Genomic DNA, 12,234 nt, shown 5'->3' on the forward strand with positions numbered 1-12,234 from the left:
ATGGGCACATTAAGTCATGATGTGATTGGAATCATCACCTGTATATCTCTTGCCTTCACTGGTGGCACTAATCTCCAGGCCTCACCCAGGCATGTGATATTGCTAATTATTTTACTCTTTTGAGATAAAGTATGTGGTGGTTAATTTTATGTGTCAACTTGACTGGGCATAGGATACCCAGATAGCTGGTAAGACATTATTTCTAGGTATGACTGTGAGGGTGTTTCTGGAAGAGATTAGCATCTGATTGAGTAGACTGAGTAAAGAAGATCCACCCTCACCAGTGTGGGTGGACACCAAACAATTCACTGAGGCCCCAAATAGAACAAGAGTTGAAGGAAGTGTGAATTTCTTCTCTCTTCTTGAGCTGGGACATCAATCTTTTCCTGTTCTCAGACATCAGACCTCCTGGTTCTTGGGACTTAGGACTCCAGAACTTATTCTATACACCCACCCCACCCGGGTTCTCAGGGCTTCAGACTTGTATTGAGTTATACCATCAGCTTTCCTGGTTCTCCAACTTACAGACAGCGGACTGTAGAACTTCTCAGTTTCCATATGTGAGTCAATTCCTATAATAAATCTCCTTATATCTGTATGTATGTATGTATGTATCTATCTATCTATCTAATATCTATCTCCTGTTGTTTCTGTTCCTCTAGAGAATCCTGACAAATAAAGGGGTGAGGATCAGGACCTTCCACTTGGCTCTTTCAACCATATTAACCACAGGACACAGAGTTACTGTGACATTCTCTAAGTTGCTGATTATATTTACTCTCCTCTTAATTTGGGAACCAGAGTAACAACCACTTGTTTAGTCAAAAAGCCAATGGGCCACATGAACACTTTTAATTTAAGTACTCATTCAGCATCTGATTTCAATAAGCTACCACTTGGACCGAAGGACTAAAGTGTTCTAGATTCCTAGGGATTAGTATTAGTATAGAGACAGTAATAATCCAAATCGTCCATGAAATATATAGATTTTTCCATTTTTGGGTGCATGAGTGCTCTTGTAAACGTCTGTCGGACCTTTTGAGGAGAGTCAGGATAAAATTTGTAGCTCATGATTCTGTTCTTACAACAAAATCCTTCTCTAATCATGTCCACTATTTCATGTCTACTGTCGTGTTCTCTATGCTCCACTAAGAGTTCAAATATGCTACCCTGGGGCAAAATTATTGTAAGATCATCAAAGTTTTAATAAACTTGCCTAACACCAATATGATTTTTCATCTCATTACTAAGAAATCGATCATGTTTGAATTCTAAAGGATAAGCAGGAATTCACATCAATGTGATTCTTTCATTTAACGGCTACCAAAACAGAATTAATGAAATGTAATTTCAAAATGGAATGAAGAAAATCCAAAATTTCTTTTAGATAGTCATAATACACAAAAAAGATTTTAAAAATCTATTCAGTGTATTGACAGGTCATTAAGACAAGCAGCTTTTAATGCTGATTTACCAATTATCTCTAATAGTGTTGTACCTTTTGCTTCCATCACTTGTTTAATTTCTGAGCAGGGCTTCCATTGGTGATTCTTAATTGGAAAAAAAACCTCACTTACGAAGACATAGATTAATTAAATATATATACTTTTTTACTTTAGCAGTTTACACACTGCGAGCATCTGTTTATCACATTGCTCAAATGCTTAAAAGAAGAAAAACCTGCCTTTCAATAATTTATGCAACAATAAGATTGTTTTTGATGTTTAAAGGTGATAAGATGTGATTCTAAAATTTTCTAGGCATGCAATTTCATTAGAAGGCAACATGTTATAAAGAAAGAGAACAAGTTTTTATATCAGAGAGTCCAACTTTGGCATAGTGGATCTGCCACTGGCTTTTTTTTTTTTTTAACACAGACAAGAGATTTAACTTCTCTGAGCTTTAATTTATGAATCTTCAATTAGAAATAGAAATACCTATCTTGCAGGTTCAGCAATAAAGTATAAAAGGCATGTGGCCAGAGTTTGGCGCATAGTTATTAAGGTAGTTATTGATTATATGTTTTAAAATAGACAAATTATGAGATCATGGTTTCATAAAGATGTATTCTGCCTAAACACCTTTAAAAAGACAAGCAGTAGGTATCATTGACATATATCTTTGTCAAGTATTGTGGCAGCAATATCTCCCTTTCCATGTCCTACCTACTTTTCAATCACCCTTTATGAATGACTGTGCAGAGTCACACTGAAGCTTAATTAATACTGAGCTTTGGGGGACCCTCAGCAGTTGTTGAATATGTGGGAAGAGGGGCCCAGGAGGCCAGGGCCAGGGACTTGCACACCATCTTTAATTAGCAGATCAGTGTTTTTAACCATTTTAAATTTGGGTCTTTGGAGTAAGATTTAATCTGAAGGAAGAATTCTATGCTGTCCATATTTTGAAAACCACTAGCCTAGACCACTTCGTCTCGGCCTTTTGAGGATAACAGATGTTGGTTAAAACCACAGACAAGAGCCATATGGATGTCACTTCCTGTTTCTCCATTAAATATTTTCTCCATCTTTATATAGCGGTTGGACGTTTAATAGAGTCTGACCTGAGCACAAAGCCATGGTGAATGTGTCTTGTGCTTTTTGTCCCTGGAAAAGGAAATTTATGTTTTGTTCTAGTGTTTCCCCTTATATTAAAATGAAGTAAATTACTCGAATGTCATCATTCAAAATATAAATATAATGTTTATTTTGAAATGTATATGTTCCCTTTTACAATCCCCAAAGCTTCTTATCTCCATTTCCTTTCTCCATGAGTTTAAATAATAATAGCTGCTGATTATACAACATCCCAAATTTGTTTCAACATTCCCTGATCTCTTCTGAAAAATGCCTACTTTGTCAAGCATTTTATTGCTACTCTTCCACACTGTTCAGGTTTATATTTTTCTTCCATTTAGCATTTTACAAAATGGATTTGGTCATTTTTGGTTTTCTGGAAATGAGCAGGTCTGGGCTAAAATAAGAGGTCTGGGACTTCAGGAAAGGGGACGCAGGGCTCTCGCAGCCTCCACCCCATGAGGAGAGGTTTCTTGAATCCTCTGGGAGGCTGAGCCCCTGGCAGCAGCAGCCTTGATCACCTGCGCCGCCGCCCGCCACGTGGGACACCTCCGCGCCGTCTCAGCTTTGGGAAACACCTCTACCTCCTGCGAGGTCTCCGGCTCGGGGGAAACTGCACTGGCCAGACAATAGCAACACAACTTTCCCAGGGCCCTGATTTTCAGCACGGATAATTGTTTTTCTTCAGAGAAGATGTTGCCTATGAGTTCAATCCTGACTTCCTGGAGAAAACTCATGAATGGAACCAGAAAAGAGCAAGAAAAGCAATGAGGAAGGGCATACCCCCCACCATCACTGATATTACTGATATTATTACTGGCGATGCCAACCTACAACGAAATACCAACGAAAGAATCTTTTCAGGCTGTAAATGGACATGGTAGTTTTCAGGCCAGAGATGAAGAAATATTTATAGAGTCTCAAGTGAGACAATACACCGAATGAAAGGTATGAACATGAGGTTACTTTTTCCGGTGTGCTGCATGCTGGAAAAACCAAGCAGAGCCAACAGAAAGCAGGACAGGAATAATGCATCTCCTTCCGAGGGTGCAGGGTGTGGAACACCTACGCAGAGTTCCCAAACCGGAGGGCCCCTGGGGGCTTCACTAATGAGAGCTCCTTTAACACAAGGGATGGTTGTCACCATGGGTACTGGGCAGTCACAATTTTCCTAAATCAGTTTTTCCTTCAGTTTTTAGCCTTTACCCTTCATTCAGTTGTAGTCAGAGCTCTCATTCCAGTGTAAATTGTCAAACCTGAAAGTTTTTGAGCAGAAGTCATTACATGCCTCTTCAACAAGCATTTTTTTAAGTGATCCTGTATGCATGGCCCGATGATGCTGGGAATTCTACGCATTTGATTAAACAAAGTCCCTTTCTCTAGGGAAAGAATTAATTTGAAACTGAAACCTGAGAACATACCCAAGAACCTAATCAGCCACATGGGTTCATTAATGAACTGAAGTGTTTATATAAAGCATCAGTACCACTTTCTCTGAAGCAATCTATTTTTTCAGGAAATTCATCTCCATCAGGAAGTTGGAAAGGTGGGGGAGAAGTAGGAGGCAGGAAGAACTTTAGTGCCATTGATACTTCGATCATCCATGTACCCAAAAAATGTGAGATGTGTGGCTGTAATGATGATAGTGATTTTCCTTTAAAATGAATATGCCAGAAAGTACACAACCTAAGGGAACATTGTCCTTCAAAATAGACACTTTGGGAAACTGTTCCTCTATTTTAGCAATGTATCATTGTTAGAAATGTCTGATAAAATCCTTCTTAATAGCTATACAAGCTACTGAGGAAAATCAGTGTCATTATGTAAAGTCACATTGTGTGTTTTAACTACCACTTTATGGAACAGGGTTAAACCTGAATAACTTTTGCCTGTTGAGCTAATAGTGTAAACAAAACAAGCCTGGCTTTATAAAAACACCAATTTTTGAGAGGAATAATTAAGCAGTTTTTAAAATTATGCCTATCAACGTGTATAATCACTTGGCAGCCCCAAAGTTTTGGGAGTACAAGGAATGAAGTATCCCAGGATGCAGATCCTATGGAGATATGGAAAAGTCATGCTCATCTTAAGAGAAGCAGTCTTGGTGTTTTATGTGGCATTACGACAAATTTCTACCACAACTCTTACACTAATACTGAATTTATGAGTCCACATTAAATTTTAACATTTTGGAATCAGATTAATTTGGTGTGAGACCATGATAGATAAGATCATGTAGGATGCCTGCTTTATTTCTTGGCCGACAGCTTCTTTCTAATGTCTTGTGAAGTATTATTTTAAGTGTCGTATGTAATGGTGCTTTTATGGTTATTAAAATTATATATGGTATTGCTTTAAAAAAAATAAAGACGTCTAGAGTCCTTAGAGATATTCCTGGAAGCAATTGAGTTGTTGAGTCCCTACTACCTGGATTTGGGGTGCTTCTACTCAGTTAGGGGTATAGTAGATGCATATAGTTTGGAGCTGTCTTTATAAATCTTTATTGCATAAACATTCTTGGAAACAACTCTTCCTTTCCCTTGTACTCTGCACTTATCCTTAAGGACACTGCTTGGCCTAGCTGTAGCTATTGTGCCTTTCAATACCACCTTTCTGAAGCATCGAGATCTTTTCTCATCTATGATGGCTTTCTGTCCAAAAAGGTCTCTGAGGTCTCAGCAACTTCCTTTTATACAGCATTTGCAGTATTCACTAACAACAACAACAAAATATCCCAGTACAAAATAACAACAAGACCAAAAGTCCAAAACCTTTCATTCTAACGGGCACTTAGTCTATTCAGATCACAATTGAACATTGTGTTAAATCAAATCAAGGTTAAATTTTATCTCTTCAGTAGCCATTAAAAACCTGCAAAACTATCATAAAATGCTACCAGAAATGTTTACTATGGATGTGTAACCTAAGAGAAAAACTTGATACCCATAAATACCTCTCAGAGCAAAGATATTCATTCTCATATGTCTTATCATGGAAAAAACAGAAACAAAAAACAATAACAATGACAAATCTAAGTCTCTAGTATTGAGTAACGTATAAGCTTACAATGGAATTATTTCTGAATGGAATATTGTGAGTTCCTATAAAATTATGATAACTGTATTTGTATTAACGTGAAAAAGATTTATGCTGCCATGTTAAGTGAAAACAAAACCGAACAAAAACAGGATGAAAGTATCAATACATATGGGATTGTGACTACATAAAAATGCAAAAATTCATAGCAAAAATCTAAAATGTCAATCCCAGTCTCCTAATTTATCCCTCCCCACCTTATCCCCTGGTAACCATAAGTTTGTTTTCAACATCTGTGACTCTGCTTCTGTTTTGTAAATAAGTTCATTTGTACCCTTGCTTTTAGATTCCATATATAAGCGATATCATATGATATTTGTCTGTGTCTGACTTTTTCACTTAGTATGACAATCTCTAGGTCCATCCATGTTGCTGCAGATGACATTATTTTGTTCTTTTTTTATAGCTGAGTAATATTCCACTGTATATATGTACCATATCTTCTTTATCCATTCCTCTGTTGATGGACATTTGGTTGCTTTCATGTCCTAGTATTGTAAATAGTGTGGCAATGAACATTGGGGTGCATGTATCTTTTTGAATTATGGTTTTCTCTGGGCATATGCCTAGGAGTGGGATTGCTGGGTCATATGGTAGTTCTATTTTTAGTTTTGTTTTTTAGGGAGCTTCAATACTGCTCTTCACTACCATATATTAAATAGATAACTAATAAGAACCTACTGTATAGCAAGGGAACTCTACTCAGTACTCTGTAATGGTCTATATGGGTAAAGAATCTAAAAAAAGAGAGGATATATATATATATGTATAGCTGATTCACTTTGCTGTACACCTGAAAGTAACACAACATTGTGAATCAACTATACTCCAATAAACATTTTTAAAAATCTAAAATGAAATGCTCTACATTTTATTATGATTGTCTGAGGAATGAGGGATTTAGATAACTTTCTTCTTTATTTTCTGTGCCTTTAGGTTCATTAATTCAAAGAAATGTCTAGAAAGAGATTCATTATAAGGTATGGAGGCTGAGAAATCCCAAGATGTGCTATCTGCAAGATGGGGATCCAGGAAAGCCAGTGATGTAGTTTGAAGGCCTGAGAGCTGAAAAGCTGTGTGGAGATTCCAGTCTGAGTCTGAAGGAAGGGTAGGAAAAGATATACGCCTCAGCTCAAGTGATCAGGCAGAGAATGGATTCAACTTTTCTCTGCATTTCTGCTGTGTTCAGGACCTCAGTGGATGGGGTGATGACCTTCCACATTAGGGAAGACAATCTGTTTTACTCAGTCGACCGAAAAAAATGCCAGTCTCTTCTAGAAAGACCCTCACAGATACACCAAGAAAAAGTGTTTAACCAGATATCTGGCCATCACATGATGCAGCCAAGTTCACACATAAAATTAACTATTACACATATAATCTCAATCTCTGAATGGATAACTTTCATCATGGAATTTTTTTATTTTATAATAATAAACATTCTTGAGCACAATGATCAGTCCAAGAATTAAAATAACACCAAAAGTTTAAATGTACCTATAGCTTCTTTCCCTATGTCCCCCAAAAGACATGCACCATGCTTAATTTTATATGTAACACATTTGCTTTTTCTGCCTTTTATTATCATTATGCATTTTTAAATACCTAATAATTATATAATTTAGTTTTACCTATTTCACTCCATAATAAGCTCCTTATGCCATGTATAATCTTCTGGGACAGTTTTTTTTTTTTTTTTTTTTTTTTACTCAGTATTATATCGTTAGCCATTCCTAGTGTTCACACGGGTTCTTACCTCTTTCCCTAGCTTTCTCATAGTTGGTTAGGGTCATAGGATAAATTCTGACCAAGATATTCGAGGGAGTAGTGTGTGTAACTTGTGGGCTACAATAATTGTTGATAAACAACCACCTCCAATACTCTCTTTTTATGGTATTGTGATCTTGGAGGAGCCCTGCTGTTGAGCTGGTGTGAGGTCAATGGGTCAAAGGAGCCTGAACCTCTGAGCTACTTCAGAAAGGCCAAGCTCTTGAGGATCATCTAGACAAGTGATTAGCAACCATTGTCCATGAACCAAATCCAGCCCACTACCTGATTTTGGAGACAGAGTTTTATTGGAACACAGCTAGGCCTGTTCACTAATGTATTGTCTATGGCTACTTTCATGCTATGATGACAGAGGTGAGTAGTTGCAATAGAGACCCTATGGCTCATAAAGCCTAAAATATTTACCATCTAGTGCCTTACAAGAGAGTTTGCTGATTCCTGCTCTAGACTGATGGCGGTATTAGAGTGAGAAACATTAAATCTTTCCTCTGCTTAGTCATCAAGCTCATCATATATTATTTTTGCAGCAGCATAATGTGTCTTATACTAACTACTATACTAATATTCATCCACATTGTAGAATATGGCTGGAGCTCATTCATTTTTAGTGCTATTCAATACTTCTTTTTGTGATTATAGCAGAACTTGTGTAACCATGCCTCTGCTCACGGACATTTGCAAATTTTGTTTTTTGGTTTTTTTCTTGCTACCAAAAACATTGCTTCAAAGTTTTCAATTTCCTGTAATGGCAAAATAGCTCCTATTGGACCAAGCTTCCCACAGATAACAACTTTAAACTCTGGACACAATATAAAAAACAACCATTTTGGGGCATGGGAGAGTGGCCAAAAGCAGAGAGATACTTGCTGGGTCACCACTTGGAAGAAGGAAACTGTACCATATGAGCTTTTATGCCTTTTAGACTAAGGCCCAAGTATGTGCTATGCTAGGTGGGTAGCACAGACATAAAAAACTTCCATTGTTCCAGGCTTGAAAAACCAGAGGTTAGAATTTGGGAAAATTATGGCAACTGAAAAACAAGGACAGAAATCATGGAAAGGAGAGAGACAAAGAGGGAAGACTAAAATTACTTGTATGATCTCTACTCAAATCTCTGTGTGACCCCCAAACTTCACAGGTACTAGAAAGATTTCAAGCATTGCAGTTAGGCTAAAAGATCTGAGATGAAATTTCAGTAGCCACTCACCACAGGGAAGACTATTTGCAATTTGAATTTGAGTGAAGACAAGATAACTCCCTGCAAAAAGTTTTTCTTTGGAGGAACATAACAAAGTCTATAGTGTCTACAATATATAATTCACAAGACTCCAGACAAAGTATAACATACCCTGCCATATAAAAAGGAATAGGAAATTGTTATTTATACTCAAGAGAAAGGACAAGCAATAGAAACTGAACCTGGGATAAGATGGTGGAATTAGTTGACAAGGATTATTAAAGCTGCTGTTGTATGACCATGGGTATGAAGGAAAATGTGCCCCTAATGAATGAGAGAGAAATCTCAGACTATCAATAGAAACTTTAAATAGGAAACAAATGGAAATTCTAGAACAGAAAATACCATATCTGAAATAAATATCTGGATGGGCCTAATAGCAGATTAGTGATGACCAAAAGAGCCAATAAACTTCAGGACACATGAATAAAAATAGCCAATGCAGATAGAGAAATTTAAAAAGTTTCAGAATCCTGTGGGCCAATTTCAGAAATTTTAAATGTATGTAACTAGAGTCTCTAAATTAAATGAGAGGAAAAAAAGTCAGCGAGAAAAAATATTTGAAATAATAATGCCTTCCAAATTCCTAAATTTGGCAAAAAATGTACCTGTAAATTCAAGAAGCTCAGTTAAGCTTAAGCTGAATATGTATAAGCAACCACACCCAAGGAAATCATAGTCAGACTACTGAAACCAAAAGATGAAGAAAAATATTGGAAGTGACAGTTAAAAAGTGGGCAAAAGATCTGAACAGACATCTCACGGAAGAAGATATACAAGTGGAAAATAAGCATATGAAAAAATGCTCACTGTCATATGTTATTAGGGAATTATAAACTAAAATGACAATGAGGTACTACTACACCCCTATTAGAAAGGCTAAACCCAAAGCACGGATAACACTAAATGCTAGCGAGGATACAGAGCAACAGGAACTTTAGCTCGTTGGTGGTGGGAATGCAAAATGGTACAGCCACTTTGAAAGATAGCTCAGTGGTTTCTTACTAAACCAAACATACTTTTACCATAGGATCCTGCAGTCACACTCCTTGATTTTTACCTAGATGAGTCGAAAACTTTTTTCTACAGAAAAATCTGTATACAAATGGATATAGCAGCTCTATTCATAATTACCAAAACATAAAGGCAAAAGAGATGTCCTTTAGTAAGTAAATGAATAAATAAACCCAGACAATGGACTATTATTCAGTGATAAAAAGAAATGAGCTATCAAGTCAGGAAACGACACAGAGGAAGCTCAAGTATATATTGCTAACAAAGAAGCTAGTGTGAGAAAGCTATACACTGTATGATTCTAACAATATGACATTCTGGTAAAGGCAAAACTGTGGAGACAGCAAAAAGATCACTGGTTGCTAGGGATTCAGGGAGAGGGAGGGACTTATGAACAGGTGTCACACAGGAGGTTCTTAGGACAGTAAAACTATTCTGTATGGTACTATAATAGCAAGTGCTTATTATATATTTATCAAAAGCCATTGCGTATACAGCACAGAGACAACTCTAACGTAATGAGAATCTGATCAGAACTGCACTAAATTTAGAGAATAATTTGGGGATAATTGACCTAGTCATGATTACACGGATGTTTCAAAGTGTTATTTTGTAAGTACCAAACAGGAGTATTGTTGAAAGACATGTGTCATGTTTATGAAATTCTTCAGATAGTTTTATTAGTAATGGTAATACAAGTAATACTTCAATAAATTAATATTAGCACTCATTTTTACTAGGTATTCTTGAAAGCGTATATCATGTCCCATTCTCTGTCTTCACTTTTATTAAAATGTATGATTATATAATTCTAGAAAGATTTTTTTCTGTTTTGATTATCTGGCTTTAAGTTCAATCCATGTTAGTTTATTGAGATGATTAGAAGTTTCTTTGTAAAATTAGATAAAGGGAAATATATTTCATTAGTGAGGTCAGGACAATATTTTGGATTTGAGTTTTGATCCCTAAATGAACAATTAACTAAATAGTTACAACTTTGCATTTTATTTATCCCCAAATTGTTTTAGCCCAAGGACCTTTGGTTTTGGAGCTTTGCTGCAAGTTTCTCACATCTGTATACCAGTAATTTTCAAATGAAAAATCATAGAGTATAACAACACATTTTTATATTAATATGCCCATAATATTCTTGCACATTTCAGAAACGTAATTAAAATAATAAAAAGAAACCTTAACTATGCAGCAATGAGTTGAAATATAGTTACGTGTAATAGAAAGTTTTATGCTAGAGAACTGAAAAGGAAGTTAATATGTCTCATTCATATTCTAACTATTATTGCACAGTGTCAGTTAATTACTGTAGAGGTGGGTAGGTGTTCTGCTCAATCTCCTAGTGTACTTTGGCTTTGCCCTCTCCTTGTTCATTTTTTTTGGTCTATTTGGAAAAGCAGTGCAGATTTTAGAATCTTCATTGAAATTTGACTCTTTGTTTTGATCCTCTTTTTACAGAGAAGATGTAAGAGCCCTGAGGAACTGTTAAGTAACAATAAGGTGTAATTAAGTGGATTCTGATTAACTGGGTAACACCGTTTGTTCAGAGCAGAAAGAAAAGGTGGATAAAATATGAAAAATGAAAATGCTGACATTTGTTCTTTCAAAATAGAAATGACTTACTTTTATATAGTTTTCTTCAACATGTTGAGATAGTTACTGGATCTAGAAGAACTGATGCAATCTCATGGACCTCAGTTAGAAATGGGTACCTCTTTTACATTAATTGGTTGCTGTTGAATGTAGAGGAAAACAAGACCTTGAACTAAGCATTTCTAAAGAGGTCCTTTTGATTTCTGGTTTTGTATTTTAGTGTTGGCATATATATTGATATTATCCAATGGATGTTCATGTAAAGGATGGATATGTCTAATCCTTAGCAAAGAATCATACTGATATATTGTCTCTATTTCCAGCGAAGAAGGATTTACATTCTTTCTCCTTAATCTATTCCATTGCTTTGCATACTTCAGAAACTGTCTGTATAACAAGCCAGGCCCATAACAAGCACTTGTTCCCTCAAACAAGTTCTCATCAAACCTTAGTCTAAACACACATTCCTTTATGAAGATGATTATGGCCAAAATATGCCAAATCTTCAGAAAGTATCACTCAATGTCTTCATGTAGCTCATAAATTGCTAAAAGAGAGTAAACAAAGAGTAGAGTTGGTTCTCAGGTGATGGTGATGTTGCTTTTTTTTTTATTAAGTGATTTTTTTTTAAATTAATTTATTTATTTTTGGCTGTGTTGGGTCTTCGTTTCTGTGCGAGGGCTTTCTCCAGTTGCGGCGAGCGGGGGCCACTCTTCATCGCGGTGCGCGGGCCTCTCACTATTGCGGCCTCTCTTGTTGCGGAGCACAGGCTCCAGACGCGCAGGCTCAGTAGTTGTGGCTCACGGGCCCAGTCGCTCCGCGGCATGTGGGATCTTCCCAGACCAGGGCTCGAACCCGTGTCCCCTGCATTGGCAGGCAGAATCTCAACCACTGCACCACCAGGGAATCCTGGTGATGTCG

The 12,234-nt window shown here is 36.7% G+C and overlaps 1 pseudogene; it reads left to right on the forward strand.

The window, feature by feature from the left end:
* LOC102999668 (NEDD4-binding protein 2-like 1) lies at positions 1-3,518 on the forward strand (annotated as a pseudogene).
* Positions 3,519-12,234: the final 8,716 nt, after the last annotated feature.

Source organism: Balaenoptera acutorostrata, chromosome 14 (genome assembly GCF_949987535.1).
Source record: "Balaenoptera acutorostrata chromosome 14, mBalAcu1.1, whole genome shotgun sequence".
Classification (NCBI taxonomy): domain Eukaryota; kingdom Metazoa; phylum Chordata; class Mammalia; order Artiodactyla; family Balaenopteridae; genus Balaenoptera; species Balaenoptera acutorostrata.